The following is a 16,256-nucleotide window of genomic DNA, read 5'->3' on the forward strand; positions in this document are numbered from 1 at the left end:
CCAACACTCTTCATCCTTCAGCCTCCCTCAAAACCATGCAACGTAGATAGCGTTCAAGCCCACCGTGCTCCAAAAGGGTCTGAAGTCGAGCAGCGTGGACCTGCTCATCCTCAGATACAACTACGTATTGTTCCTGATGAGGAGAGAGCCTCCCCACATGACAGTGTTTAAGCTTATTTGCTTCTTTTAACACCCACCCCTTCCAGCACAGCTGTCACTCGCACCAAATAAATGGCCTCATTAAAGCCCCAGGCCGTGGCTACCCGTTCTGCAGAATATTTCATTTGATAGGCTCTGCTTCACAAGTGGTAATTACCCTTTATTTTCAGCCCTATTCTGTGGGACTTCCTCCTGTGCGTACACTCAGTTGAACAAGTCCCGTTTCATCGGTTACCGTAGAATGAATTAAAACTCAGTCTGAATATTTCAGATCAAAATCCTAACTTGTGGAGTGCTTTGTGGGAGGCCAGATTCTGGATTTCAGCTCAGGCCCATAACAGAGACCAGTCGTGTCCTGAAAGGTGAGGGCCCAGCTTTGACACCAAAGGGGTGAAGGCGCATCCCCAGAAGCTCGTAGCTGTTCAGGGCTGGAAGGGCCCAGTCCCATTCACACGTGGCACTCCAGCAGAGATGCATCATTAAGCAAACCCCGTTTAGCAAGTAATAAATAGGCTCTTTGAGGGTGCAGCTCACCATATATTTTTCTTGCAGTCTGCAGGGACAGGTCCTTAAACAGGCAAAGGAGAGACAACCAGAAAGGGTATCAAAAAACGAGACAAGAAGGAAATCAAGTCACTTATAGTTAGGAGGGCAGCGTACAAAATAGAGAGCAGGGAGAGGGGGAAAAAAAACCCTAAAGGGCTCAGGTAAAATCAGGAGCAACTTCTGTTTAGGCCTGCATGCACATTTAATTTAGCTTGGGGGTTGCTTGTACTTGTTGATGGATGAAACACCACTTTTACGTGCTCTGTGTATTGCTAGTTTTTCCCCATTTAATTACACGAACAGTCTGGGCTTCCCATCCTCCTACCGCTAACTCCAGCCACGAATCAATAGGCTCTGGGACTTCTCTCCACTCTTGAAACCTCGCTGGATTTCATTAGCTCTCGGGTTTCACCGCAGAAGCTCTCCAGCAAATCCAAGACCGGATTGCTTTTTTGTGCACGCATCCCTGAAATGGAGGCTAGGTGGGAGGGAGGGAAGAAGGCAGAACCACGGCCTGCAAGGGGGAAATTAGTTTTCATTATCTGCAAAAGTCTGGAGAGCTTCAGCTGGGAGCCAGCGTGCAGTTTGGGACGGTGATGTGCTATTTGCAGCTGGGCCTGAAACATACTTCTTGGACGCTGGAGATGCCTTTTGTTGCTCCACAGTGCCTGTGGTTACAGGTCTAGCACACGTGGCTTGACAGGCCTTGGTAGAAAGAAGACAGAGTCAAGCAGAGGAGTACATCTTTCTTTTTTAATGTTCTTTCTGCAAAGCAGTTTGTATTGTTAACATTATATTTTGCTGCAGGTCATCATACAATTGACATAAGGGATCAGAAATGTCGGTGACATCAAGCAGAGGGAGGGGTAGTTGAACCTCTTCTGTTTGAGGCGCTGATTCTGCATGGACTCCCTCCCCTCCCGTCAGCCGTCTTGTTTGCATTCCTTGTATATTGAAAGGAAGCAGAGTCTGGGTGGTAAGCGTTTCAAATGGTCCCACCTGAACGCCTGCCATGCCCATAAAAGTGCAACGTGCTTTCTGTATTTGTGTACAAACATAATAGTCATGAAGGGCTGGTGGTAGGCAGAAGCAAAGCTCTCTGGCATCTCGGGGTCTTGTGTGCTGGGTAGGCAGAGCAGAGCGGCATTTGCCTTTGCAGGATCCAGTCCATACCAAAAGTTTCAATGACTTCAGTGGAACTTGTCTAGGGACTTTTTGCCTTGGTGCAGAACTGCTGGGAGAACGATGCTTTTCTTTATGAATAGTATTGATGGAAAATACATGGCAAATAAATGATTCATTCACCATTAACCTGCCATTCAAATCATGGAAATAAATATATTCGCAGACAACTCTGAGGAGCAAACAGGGCATCATTTGTTAGGCATAAAGCTACTTACACAGAATAATTTGTTCAGCTCTATATAATCATTATTTATTAAGTATTGCCATGCCACTGTGAAAGGTGTTAATGCCTATAGGACAGAGCACTAGCTGGGGACTCAGGAGCTGTAAATTATTTTCCCAGCTCTGCCACTGGGCCTGCTGAATAACTTGGGTCAAGTCACTTTACCTTCCAGGGCCTCAGTTTCCCCATCTGTTTATCTGGGATAATGATATTGGTCTCCTATTAGAGCACTTTGAACCTGGCACTTTTTTAAGTAAGAACATTATAAAGGCCAGGTGGTTGTGGTGGTGTTAATCCCCATGTAGACAAGGCATTTGATTTAATTTCCTGCCTAAAATTCAGCATCACTAACAAGGGCCATTTCCTCTGGTCCCCTCCATAACACAAGCCCTAATCATGGTATGGGATCATCCAGCCAAGAGGAGACAGTCTTTGAAACGAAGCCGTCCTGACACCAGATCGAGTGCTGTTGCGCCGTGGAGGTCTGCAGGGACACAAAGATCACAACCTGTAAGTGCAACGCTTCCGTAACAATAGGTCCCCAAGACAGCTTTATGTATGCCTGTTCCACTGCACATTTAATTAGAAGACCATACTTCACAAAACAAAGCTGCCTTCTCTGGGGGAAAGGTTATTTTTCTAACTGCTAAAAAGTTGGCAGAGAAATCTGCACTTCCTGGCCTCACAAGAAGAAAGAGATCTGTAAGCAGGAGGACAAAAAAAAAAACATACTAAAAGAAACCACAGAGGAGAATCATAAGATCTGGTATTTTTTCGGCGCAGGTAGAGGAGGAATATGATTTTTTGTTAAAAAAAATCCAAATAAGCAAAGTAAATATGCTATAGCTGTTCCGACCTCGTCCAGCTAAAGTGAATGGAAGCCTTTCTATTGATTTCAAGGGCTTTACACCAGACCTTTAATCTCCTACTTACCCTTTCTTCCACCTGCAAGAGCTTTTCTTCCGGGCCTGAGACACACAGTGCAGAGAGAGAGGAAATGAACCAAAGATGCGGAGCTGCTTCTTGCCTTTCCCCTCCCCTGCATGCAGGTTTGCCATTAAGCAATGACCCTTACCCTGCTGTGGCAAAAAGCAGCCATCACGCCCAGCTACACAACTAGCTAGGCTGTGCCCATCACGGACTATGTCTGTGCCCATCACCTATAGCTACACACCTCAAACTACAGGCAGGGAGAGCGTCCCCTGCAGATAGCAAAAAAGTCAAAGCATCGCCCTGTGGTAATAACCCTCACCGGTAGTTCGCTCCTCGTGATGGTGAAGCTAGCATGGCTAGCCTTGACCCACGAATGGCACACCGTTTTTGAGTAGCAGTGCCCCTTTCTTTTGCTGACGATATACAACAGATGTTTAACTTGGACCATAAGCAGAGCTAGGAGAAAATGGAAAGAAGTCAGTCTGTCTCCTCGCTGGGGACGTACAGGAAGAAACATAGCAACCCTGTGACGATAAATATGATAAACAGTCTCCTTCATTATCTCGCTGCCACTCCCAGTCGAGTCCCCTATCGCAAGGCTGATCTTTCAGCTCAGATGCAAAACAAGAAAACATCAAGATGAGAGAGGCAGAATTTTTTTTTAAATGTATCCCACATTATCTTGTAGATTTTTACTGGTTTAACAAAGCAGGGTAGATGCAGGCTGCTAGAAGCGGTATTCATTGTCTCCAATATCACATACATTCACAGACTGTCAGGGGCTGGAAGGGACCCTGCAGATCATCGGGTCCAGCCCCCCATAACAATTAGTTTTAAAAAAGAAAAACATAAACATAATACTTAGTTTTAAAAAAGAAAAACACAGGGCTTCAGTTTAACTCCCAAAAGATTGAAAAGATTCTTCTTTTTGTGTTATAATATATTTAATGCAGTACATAATATAGCCCAAGGCCCGCAGTAATTTCCACTGCAGTATCATCTATTGCATAGGTGAAATGTAAGCATGACACTCCAGGCTCGTCCATCTCTTAAGGCTCTTAATTTTGGTAGGGATGTTCTTCTGTATTTGTTTCCTAGAACCAGGAATAAAAACTGCGAGCAATCCCATCCGTTTCACCTGTAAAATAAATCCATGTTTCTACTCATCCCCTTTCAGCGCTGCCTCCCTCGCATGCACTCTGCCTGCTGGATCAGATTGATTTTCAGGGTCAGCTCCAGTGGGTACTGGAGCACTCAGCCTTGTGTTTATTTCTTGGGCTCAGCCAGAGCTGGAAGCAGAAGTATAAAAGGTGCCTCAAGAAAAGCTGCATTTCCAGACAGGCCAAAAGCAGGAGATAGTGGAAAGGCTGTGAAAGATTCAGTTTACATGGTAGTCTCTGCCCAGTTTTTGACTGGAAAGGTTTCGAAGCATCTGGGAAAAGGTCCCTAGGAGCCATCTAAAAGATTGATGTGAATCAAATCTCTGCCTTCTGCCCTGTTCACCACTGGTTACTATAAATCTGTCAGCATTTATAAAGGATGTGCTACCAGAATATTTAGAGACTGTGCAGGGCATTATCAAACAGGACGGGGGTGTCCAGAAGAAGGAGGCCGGTCTCTGTCTTGCACTGTGGTTTAGCCGTTGACTTGATTTTCGAGAGCGATGCTGCATTTTGCTCTGCTTTGGTCCTTTGGGTAATACGGAAAGGTAGGTGGCATGCTCCAAAGAGAGGCACGATACACCTCTTCCCAATCTCCTTTTGTGGGTGGTTCAGTGTCTCTAGGCTTGCAAATGAAAACACCCATCGTACGTTCCCAGAAGTTTACACTGAAGGTCTGCTGGCCGTTGCCTACAGGATAGCCATAGGTGTCGAGGTGGGTTGCTTGACCAAAAGGTTTTCCTTGAGACCGTGGGGGTCCAAATCAAGGCCAGACTCTTGACCAATGAATGGGAAATCAGACCACAAAGCACCTGGGTCATGGTACAGACATGCTGTCTGCCTTTCTGCATGTGAAAAGGTAAAGCACCAGTAGATGCTCTGAGCAGTTGTTCCTGGATTGTGCAAGGCAAGTCGAACCAGTGCACTGTAAATGTCTTCTGGAAGCTCGTTACATCAACAATTAACAGTTAACGTGCTTTTTCAGGCCTGATTCCCTTTCGCACTCTTTGTACTCTCATGGCATTGCAAAGGTAGTTTGGAAATGGCGATCTGTACTGTATAATGTGGCTTTGTGGAGGAGATGGAGGCCTTCCAGCTCTGCTCTAGAGGAAGGGGCCCAGCCCCAGCTGCTGTGTGTCTGTCTTTATGTCAAAGCTCAGGGACGGCGCATGACAGCAAGTCCAGCATGAGCAGCTGCCTTCGCTGCTACAGCCAAGCAAGCTTCGGTGCAAAACCATCCAAGGAACGATGATGGGAACAATGATTGGCACCTGCCGCTGGTCGAAGTCTAGCACCAGTAACAAATAGAACAGGACCTAGGGCATGTCTACATGGCTTCTCTCCTGACCACGCAACCACCTCTAGCAAAACAAACCCTGCTCCCTGGTTGCCAACAGTTGCACGAGGGATCAGAAACAAAGCAAAGTAGGCAGCTTGGTGCAGCCTTGAGTGTTTGCCCTGCTGCAGTGCTCCGGCTCTCTGTGTCCGGGGAGCCTGGACCCGGTGGTAAGGGATGGAGGTAGAGTATGCTCAAGTTCACTTTGAACTGCTCAAGTCCAACTCTGAACTATCTATTCTGACTGATTGCTGGTCCCTGGTGCCTCCAGACTGGGGGGAACTTATTTAATTAACAGACACAGGAAGGGAGGGAAGCCAAAGGGACATAACTCTTGAGTCTGCAAATCATATGAACTACCAGACAAGAGGGGCTACGTGCGAAGGGAGAGAGCAGGCACCCTCCACAACTTCTCAAAATGTCATGGCACACCATTTTAAAAACCAATCTAGAGATATGACGAGCATTTCAATCTAAACCAAACTGCATTGTTAATTAGTTATTAATGTATTAGATCATTATTGTTATACTCCACTCATCCCACTGCCACCTCGGCCAGGGAGATCTGCGCCACGTGCCTCCTGCACAACCAAATTGCGAAGCAGCTCTGGTGGGACCGTGTGCTGCCCTTCCTGGGACGACCCTGCATCACGTCTCCCAGAAACAGAGGTAGGCAGGGAGGTGGAAGTGTCCCACATCCCTGTTTTCTGAGCCCAGCCAAAAACCTGACTGCTGACTGCATTACACGCTCCATTTTGGCTCCTGGCAGGGCCATACTGAGACATACTTGCCCCTCATAGCCTGCCTGTCAAACTGGAAATAGAGTAGCCACCTTGCAGTCCCATTGCATATACACCAATACTTTATGCTGGGAGCTAAGGCCCATCGGTGCACTAAAGGGACTCAGTTTCTTTGGGTTTGGGCCACAGCAACTGTGGATGTCTCGGGCTGTGCAGACCTACCTGCAGTTGGGCTATGGACCTCAGTGGATCCAGGATTGCAGACCTTGGTAGGCTATGTTAATAGTACTGGAAGGAGATGGATGGAGTAACTATGGCTATCCTGTAGGCCCTCTTCCATGTCTTCATCTATGTCATCTTGCAACATCCTCCAAAAGTTGTATGTTCAGGTCATAGGGAGAGGGTCACACCTTGCAGCATTCACAGCTCATGAGGAGATAGGGAAGCATGACCTGAGGTGGACCAGGATATGAAAATAAAGTAATAGCAAACTCCAAATTTAAGTCAACCTCAGGTGATGAGGTCTGAATGGAGATGAGAAAGGTGCAGGGAGAAGAAGGCAAAACTTAACAGCCCAGCAGGCTACGCCGTGTTTCCCACCCCAGGATTTCTCAGGGCACAGGTCAGTCCGGGAGCTAGCAGCGTCTTTGCAGAATTGCTTTTTCTAGTGACAGCGTGGCCAAATGATGCTCCCTTGTCAGATCAAGTACAGTTTGGGGATAATGAAATCATCCCGCCATTATGACTCACCAGAGGTGCCTTTGACCCCAGTAAAGCTGTGATTCTTCAAGTGGAGATAACCTGATGGCTCTTCCATAGCTGACATGGATTTTAGGACAATAAAAATAAGCTGTTCGCCTGCCACAAAAGCAGAGGGCTACCATACCTGGTCAAGACCTCCCCTCGGCAGGCTGGCTGCCTAAAATCTCACTAAATTGTTGCTGTTGAGGTGCTAAAAATGAGCTTTAAGGTGTTGTACGCCTGTCAAAGTGTTCTTCAAACAATTCTGAAATGAGATCTAAATGATGTGGCCACTATCCCCCGCCCCCAACCAATTCCTAATTTAGAAAACTTGTTCATTGCTCAATATCCATTATGCATTCTTCATTAATTCAAAAGTTTCCGTCATTTCATTTTCCACCAAAGGGGGGAAAATATATTGAGCCGTCAGTGATGTTATCTATGAAGAGAGGCTGCAGCTTTCATATATTGAATCTAAGCTTTACAAATAGTCAAGTAATGGAAAAGGCTGTTGGAAAAGCTTTTGTAATAAAATACCCAGGCAATAAGAAGCCAGCAAAAATCAAACAGCACAGAAAAGTCTAAATTGTTTATGTAATCAGTTATGCTCTTCAGAGTTGTTGATCTCCCCTCCACCTACTTTGAATTTTTCTTTTGTATTTTCAGGGGTTAGTAATTCAATATGTGAAAGCAGCTGCTGCAAAAAAATGGCTCTTGAAAAACACTACTTCATTTGCCTCGTCACTATTTTTCCATCACACACTCTCACCCACACACGAACTCTATAATCTTCTCTTAGCCTGGGCCCAAATAAACCCACCCACAAGAATGCCCTTGAGTTTTGCAAGAAGCAACAAGTTTTGCTCCTGAGATAAAAGCCCGGCAAGAATGAGGACAGGAGAGGATGGTGACGGGGAACAGAGATGATTGAAACCCTTTGGGTGGATGAGATTAAATAGGGACATAGTGGAAAGGATGAAAGGAGGTTAAGGGAAAAGCTTTGGGGAGCAGGGAAAGGGTTGGTGCTAGACTCTCCAAGCAAGTAAGCAACTGGGAAGAGAGGAGACTGTTTCAAAAGCCAAGACAAAATGCCAAGACAGGTACAACCATCATATCAAATGTAGCTGAGACAGCAAGGAAGACCAAGTCCTGTGACATAGCCTAAAAGGGGGCATCAGAAACCCTGTTGAGAACCATTTTAGCATAATAGGTGGAATTAGACAGGATTTAATCTTAGAGGATAACATGTTTAGGTGAAAATGTCCAAGGTTGAGGTGGCTCAGCGGACATTGTTGAGTACGGTGGATGGGTTTGAAGGAAGGAGGAGTCATCCCTGGTGAAGCAAATAAGCTTGGAGGTGGGTTTTTAAGATGGGTGGAGCTGGGACAGTCTTCCATGGAAAAGAAATGGAGCCAGAAGGACAAAGAGACTAAGGAATAAAGCAATGGAGACACTGAGCAAACAGAGGATGGCATCGCCGGGCGTGTCCAAGGGTTAGAAGAGCGGTAGCTTTGCTGTCAGAGGCAGCCGATACCTGTGATTTTTCCTGTAACTTCCCTGCTAGGAGGCATTTTCAAAACCACACAAGTGACTTGAAGAGCAGGAGTCCTTTGAAACATCACTATAGGTCATCCTCTTATGTCACTTGGATGCTGTTTTAAAGCCCAGGCCACCATCTTGAAGCATTTTTGGGATGTAGGGCTGTGTTCTCGACTGGATAGCTCTATGGAAGTCTTGTTTATAGAGTATCGTTGAAATAGTGATATTGGATCTACCCCTTTCCCATTGCTTTCTTTTGTTGCAACCACTTCTTGTTTGGTTCTCTCTGACTATCCATTTTCTTTATATGTGTTTCTCTCTCTGCGGAAGTTCAGCTATGGAGACTGCAGAAATGTTTGGTGAATAATCATAAAAAAAAAAAAATGCTGCAGTTAAGTGCTCTCGAATCTAACATGAAATGTTAAAACTTGCTCATCAGCAAGTTGGCTCTGGCCAAAATATTGTGCACACCAGATCCTGAGAGCTGAATAACATTAACCTGAAGTTTGGTTTTTCAGGTTGGTGGAAGCACTGTAGAAAAATAGCTGCGGGGCGTGAATCCAGGACCTTGTCTGACATAACGGCACAAAACATGCATTGTAAACGTATCAGTGGCTGTTTCTTAGCCCTTTGTTTGCCAAAATATGCAACTGAAGTGAGTTTACCTGTTTTCCGGTAAAGTTTGCTGCTTTTCCCAGTATTGGGAGAGTTACGATTGCAGTTAATACTCTTTTTTTAAATTTTCCCTGGAGTATATTTAAACCCATTTTGGATCCAAACAGGAATGTGACAAAGCTAAAAGGAAAAACGGGTGCTGTCTCTGGAGAGGGAGTATGTTCATCAGTCGAATGAAATACTGATCCCAATTCAGTGGATATAGGTTCCCACTTGAAGTCCCCTTACCCAGAGTACTCTTTTTTTTTTTTTTCCAAGTGTCTGATTTGTTTGCGTGCTGGAACTAGGCTATGACAAGAATTACGAAGGTTTGGATAGTGCCTGGCTAAACTGGTTTGTTTGCCTTTTCATCTCACGTGGCTGGTGTTTTCATTGTTTTTCCCTGTCACGTTATTGCTATTCCTTTGCAACATCTGAGAACGTGCTGTTCCCAAAAACACAGGAGCCAGTCTCTCAAGCAGAGGGAGTTGTTCAGCCTTTGTGAATGGCAGCGTTTCACCCGGAAGACCCACTTCAGCAGTGCAGGGGTGAAAATCTGCCCTCGACTTCAATGCAGCCAGGTTTTCTGCATGGATTTAGCCATGGAAACTTGTAAGGGACCAGACTTGTAAAGTTGTTTTATATGGAAATAATGGACCAGTTTATTGTAAACTGCCCATAATTTCCAGAAATGAAAATTATCCTGAATCAGAGCTTACGAGGGACTTCTGCCTCCACCAATTCTTCCCTTGAGTCTGGTTTCTAAAATATTTGTCATTGCTTTATGAGGATACAATATGCGCCGGACTTGTCTCCTGGCCCCAAGGCTGCCAGATTGATTGTAACGTCCAAATCTACGTCCCAAATTCCCTTCACTCAGCATCACCCACTGGGGTGAGGTTGTACAGAACAGGAGCCCGTCTCACTCTGGAGCTCACAGCACACATGTCCATCAAGGGGTTTGACTATCAGTCTGTGTCCTGGATGTGCTGAGCCATGGAAAGCAGGACTGGATGGGCATGTTTGTAGTCCGAGAGAGAGAGAGACGTGCAGCCAGAGCGGGGTTTGTAATCTGGGTCCCATGCCGAGCAAGTCATCCAGGCGCCCACGCCAGCTGCGATTCACGGAGGCAGTGGCAACTTCCGCTGGCACAATTACGTGTGCAGCAGTGGCTGCTACTTTTTTGCCTTCCCCATCAGTCAGCACCTGGCTCTGCTGTCTTTGTCACCCTGCCCTAGTTGTGTTACCACCAGCAAGTGCTGTCCCGTCTTTATTATTATCCACCCTGGACCGCCTTTTGCCCCTCTCTAGGCAGTAGCGGCCTTAAGGGAGGGCAAACCAGGTGACTGCCTGGGGCCCCACACTTCAGGGGTCCTCAAAATCTTGCAACAATTTTTTTTGGCGGGTGACATTTTTGCAAGGAAGTGGTTCTATTTGCATTTTAACACTCAACTGTTTATCTAATTCCCCCTCTTTCTTTCTTCAACTTATTAAAAATGTTGTTCTTTCTTCGACTTATACCTCTAAGAGGCCCCAAATGCCTAGGGTCCCAACAACCCTAAGACCACCACTGCTCTAGGGGGTGTGGAGGGAGCTCGATGATCCCTCTATTCCCAGCAGGACTCTATGATCCCTCCATACTGTCCTCATTCAAAACAAGAATTAGCTCAGGAGAGGCATGGCAGACCGGTGCCCCCCGAGTCTGGGCAGGCACCAGATCACCAACTGGCAAGGTGTCCCCCAGAGGCAGATGGCCAACGGGAGTGGGGGTGGGGCCTAGCAGGCAATCGTCGAGCCCGAAATCACCAGCAGCAAATCTGGAAGTGCACTTCCACCAGCACTTCCGGTTTCATGGCTGGCATTTTCAGGGGGTGCACAGCAAATCTCAGGGGGTGCACGTGCACCCCCTACACATTGCCAGTGGTGAGGGGTCTTCTTTCTGTAGGTCTCCTTACACTTTCCCCTTCACTGTCTTTAGGAAGCACTTAAAAAGGGGTGTCCATAAGATTTTCTTTCTTGGGGCGGGTGGGGAGGACGGAGGAACCTCTTCTCTCAATTGTCAAGTTTCTGTGCAGTGAAAACCTCATGGATTTTTTTTTTTGATTCTGGAAGTAGACCCCTCCCCAAACAAACCCTAAGAGATTGCTCTTCATTTCCATACTACTTGTGACAAAGTAATCCTGTCCCAATCAGCTTCAGAATTTCATTCCTTGAAAAAAGAGTGAATGCAAGGGATCATGCACATTGCCAGGGGAGAGGTGCTGGCTGCAGTGGTTCAAAAAGTTCCTCATTCACCTCTTCCGTGAACTTTTGATTAGACAGTCCCCATTCAATCCATCATGCCCAGAGAGTCCTGCGTGGATAGGAAAGTCCATATTACCCTGACCTGTTGATTGCATTTCACCCATAAAATTCTAGATTGGGAAATCATCCTGGATCCAAGAAGAAACCCTGGAGAAGGTGATAAATTGGAGAGTGGTAAAGGGTAAAAACTATTTCCCTTCTCACTCACTGTGCTATAATGCTCCCAGGATCCTCTATAGAAGATCTTGGTCAATGAAAACCCCCCACCCTGTTTTTCTTCCTTCTAGGAAATAAGGACCTACCCAAATCGCGATTGCCCAGATTTCATGGAAATCACGAAATTGGGCAATCTCCACGAAATCCACAGAGGAAAAAAAGACTTACTAAAAATAAAATGCTGACTTCCCACCCCTCACTGCTGACTGGCTGAGGGGAATGCCTGTTGTGTGGCCTCGTCCCTTTCCACCAATCGGACGAAGGGTAGGGCAGGGCTGTATGATGAACAGTTCTTGCCACCGTCAGCAGCAGGGAGCAGGGCCACCAAGGCCATGAGGCCAATCAGAGGCGTGGCGGGGGCAGCCATGATAAGTCCTCGAAAATGGCAGCTGGCCCCACAATCTGCCTGAAAAATCAGCCAGCTGCTTCCTTGAGCTGGGTAGACACCGAAGTATAGACATTGCAGATGTTTAAGATAAGGTGAATAGCTATTCCCATGTGCACTCTCCCATGTGCTCCTAAGTTGACTTTCCCCTTCCCATCTCCTCTAGGGACTCTTCTTGAGTGTTCAGAAGTAGATTTGGGATGTTTCTACTGACTTGTGCCCAGGCAGAAGAAGTAAGATAGGGTGTCCCTTATTTCCTAGGGGCAGCTCCCTTGTTTAGCCAGAGAGCTCGCTAGTGGGACACTAGCTACCTCAGGCCCTCAACAGGCAGTTTCTGCTGTATCCCAGCCCACTGTCAGCTCTGAAAAAGGGCCAGAAACTGGAACTGAGTCTTATTTGCTGATACTGTTCAAGGTGACCAACCCTGAGTTTTGCTATATTATGTCTGATACTGGTATGTAACTAAATGCATGTACAGAGCCCAGTCTGAACCCTATTGGTATCAACGGGAGTTCTTGGATCAGGCCCATGATGCTAGTAATGTAGGCAGGTTTGGTTTGTCTCGTTCGTGCGATTAGTACCTTAATGCAATAAACCAAACTTAATTTCAGAAATACCAAGCTTTGTAATTGCTTTGTAAACTATCTCACACAACTTGGCTGTAATCTGAAAGCAAATGACAAGTCATCACTTGAATAAGTGACCTAAATGAAATGTTCTTGGTGAACAGCAAATATGTATGTATTTTTAAATGCAGTTTTTAGGGCGAACTGACACTATTTACTGATCCAGGCAAAATGTATTTGATAATTTTAGTTTTGAAAACAATAAAAAACTGTAAAAGTCAAAACGCTTCAACTATTTTTAAATGGAATATTTTGCTTTTTCGTTTTAAAATGATAAATCCTGCTACATCGTTAAAAGAGGGGAAGTTTAGTTTGTTTTGGCTGGGGAGCATGGGGGGGTGAGTGGTGCTGGATGGGACGAGGGTTGAACGACACATTTCTGGTCAACCAGAAAGGAAATATTTTGGTTTTTCATCTTGCCAAAAAAAATAAATAATGTCAAGAAGCACAAAACAAAATTTTATTACATTTATTTTTTCAGACTGAAAAATACATTATTCACACAGTTCCCTGAATAATCTATTTGAAGGATAAGTTCCTCCACACAAACAGTATTTAAAAGCTACATTGTGCCGCTATTCGTCCTTGATACAACAGTGTGGTTTCAGGATATGCCTTTAAAACCACAGGATTTTGGCAAAGATAAATTCCACTTCCCTGAAGTGGAATGCAAAGTAGAATAGCAGGAAAGATAGATAATAATCAATCAATATTGTAAATCACCTGCATCTGCCAACAGCATAAATGTAGGGTAACGGCAGCACTTTGGTGTGGTATTCATGTTAAAGCAGCGCTGCTCTGGCACCCTGAGGTCCAGTTATCTCTATGGCAGGTCTATATAGGATAAGTCTCCCATCTCTGAGGGTGGAGGGATGGGGGAGAAGGAGGGAAATGTCACACACAACTGCAAAACCTTGGATGAAAAATGTAGCAGTGAACACTCTTCTTTGGACTTTAAAGTGAGTTTAATTCAAATGAAACAACCCAATAAATAATACCTTGCAGCTGACTGAAATCTTCAGACTGGAGCTGCTGATTTCTGCAGCTGCAAACTTTCATTCCCATAAGAAATGACATTTGTTAATTATATTTTGCAAAGTTCCCTATGTATGTTGATTTATTTTTTAATTTGTCATTCCTTAATAGTCTTTTCCTTTCTTAGGAAGATAAGGTGATCTGCAAAAATACCCTTCCACTTTCTCAGTGACCCTTTTTTTTTTGAGTTTGACAATGCTAATAATAAAAACCAATTTTCTTCTCTATGCAAAGTAAAAAAATTCCCTTTGACTGCACACGAAATCCCCGGGGGATAGTAGCAAGGCTATTTCTTTCTAAGGCACGTACATTTTGCCCCTGCATCCTGGACTGCCCTTCCCTTTTTCTTTTAATCAAGCATCTGTTCAGTTAGCTAAGATATTTGATAAACCTTGAATAGTTACATCCTGAGACAAAATGTTTGCAGACAGTTTAAACTAGCGCTTACAGTCTAAACTAGCACATATCTCATGCAAGTTAATTATTGTGATCTTTTAACTCGGATTCAACTTAGTCTCAACAACCCCTTGTTATCTTTATATCATGTGTGTCCAGTTCCCTTGTTATCTTTACATCTTGTGTGTCCGGTTCCTAGTTTCTTTGGTGGGGATATATGTTATTGGAGAAACGTGCTATACTGTTGTATTACTGTCCTGCAGTGTTTCCCAAAGGTGCTGGATTAAGGATTGGGAACCCCTTGAAGAGGGGTGGTATAAATACCATTGGAAAGGGTGCCCAAAGAGCATGCTTGAGTCTAAATAGATGGGACAAATGGAAGGGTGTAAACAAAAGGCTACAACATCCACTTTGTTGACTATGCTAGGCAAGATGGGATGGACAATGGAAGTGGGAGGACAGAAATGAGGGGCCTGAAGCTTGAGGGAGTTCGGCATCAGAAAGGGTACAAGTAAAACAGCAATCAATACAAAACATCTGACCCTCAGATAGATTTTTCCATTGACATCGGGAGTGTGGTGGTTGGACTGAGTAGACCCAATGGATTGGTACTCCTCCCACGGGGGCCATTTTCCAGGAGGACAGAGAACGATGGCCCAGTCTCCTCATTCATGTCCCACACAGTCCAGCTAAGGAACTGGTTCATCCCAGATTCACCCAGCACTCATGAGAAGAGCTCTGGAGAGTCATCCAAGTATCAGCCACTGGTTCCAGCCCTGTGTTGCCGAGGCAGGGCTGCAAGACTGGTAAATGAAACACTTGGCTGGTGCCACTGGGGTGGCATGGGACGCAATCTAGTCTAAAATGCCTTCAGATCAGCCCAGGGCGGCTAAGAAAAGCATGCATAGGCTTTGTGATGCTGAGGGTCGTACTGACAAATTGCAAAGAGGCTAAGAGTCGCACCTAATTTGCATATAAATTGCAAGTGTTTTTATCAAATATAAACGCACACCGTCGTAACAGAGCAATTGCTTATCCTTTCTTCTCCCTTGAGAGCCGAATACAAATTGTTTGCATTTAAGTTTGCTGGCAATTGTTGATCACCACCGTCTTGCTGCTGCAGTTACATGGAGGAGGGTGGTGGTTACAGGGTACGTTTAAGAACTCTAGCAAGCCTTGGCTTGCTTAGCAAGGACTCAGTGGTCATAGTAGCAAACTGAACAGGAGCTACACAAGTCAGAGGTGGATAAAGCAAAGCTGAGGGTCCAGCTGGGCCTGGCATAAGTATCTCAGATTTCATACCTTCCAAAAGGTTGTCTGAAAACACATGCAGGCAGGATCTTCCCAGCTATGGATAAGGAGGGCAGTACCATGATAATTTAATTGCTGCAATCAACTCTACCTCCTTTTGTATGTGGTAACAATTTTGGCATCTCTCAAGTCACTGGAAATCTGTTCATATTTCCAGATTTTCAGAATAGCAGCATCTACTTGATAAGATAGCTGCTCTGCCTTTGAGAACTTTTATTTTTGGATCACCATCAGTCTGGAAATCTCTCTCTCAACCCTGCTGCCACAGGTAACCCTGCACAAAACTTCAAGCAGCATCACTCCCGGGGTCATTGGTAACACACAAGTCTTTCCATCATGCTGAGGTTGTGAATCATGGGAGAAGTTGGTCCTCTTTACTATAGTACCTGAACACTTCCTGTCCTTTAATGCATATCTCCTTCAGAAATCCCTGAGAGAGAGGGAAGAATATTATTCCAGTTTACAGATGGGTAATTGAGGCCCAGAGAGATGAACAGAGAGATCTGCCAGAGAGGTTAGGTGTGTAATTTCCATTTAGGCACCCCAAACCAACATACAGAATATCCCTCACACAACTACCACCTACCCCTGGAGGCAGCTAACTTCAGTAGTAGTGCCCCTGAACTATCTACTGATGGGCACATGATGGACAACACTAAGTGGATTGAGTTGTAACCTGCGGTTCTTGTGGGGAAGCCCTCAGGGGGCTCGGTGTGAGCAAGCTTTGATGTAAATAGTTCCTGTTAATGGTTTCATAAGCAGGACAC

Source organism: Crocodylus porosus, unplaced genomic scaffold (genome assembly GCF_001723895.1).
Source record: "Crocodylus porosus isolate Cpor-Errol unplaced genomic scaffold, CroPor_comp1, whole genome shotgun sequence".
Classification (NCBI taxonomy): domain Eukaryota; kingdom Metazoa; phylum Chordata; order Crocodylia; family Crocodylidae; genus Crocodylus; species Crocodylus porosus.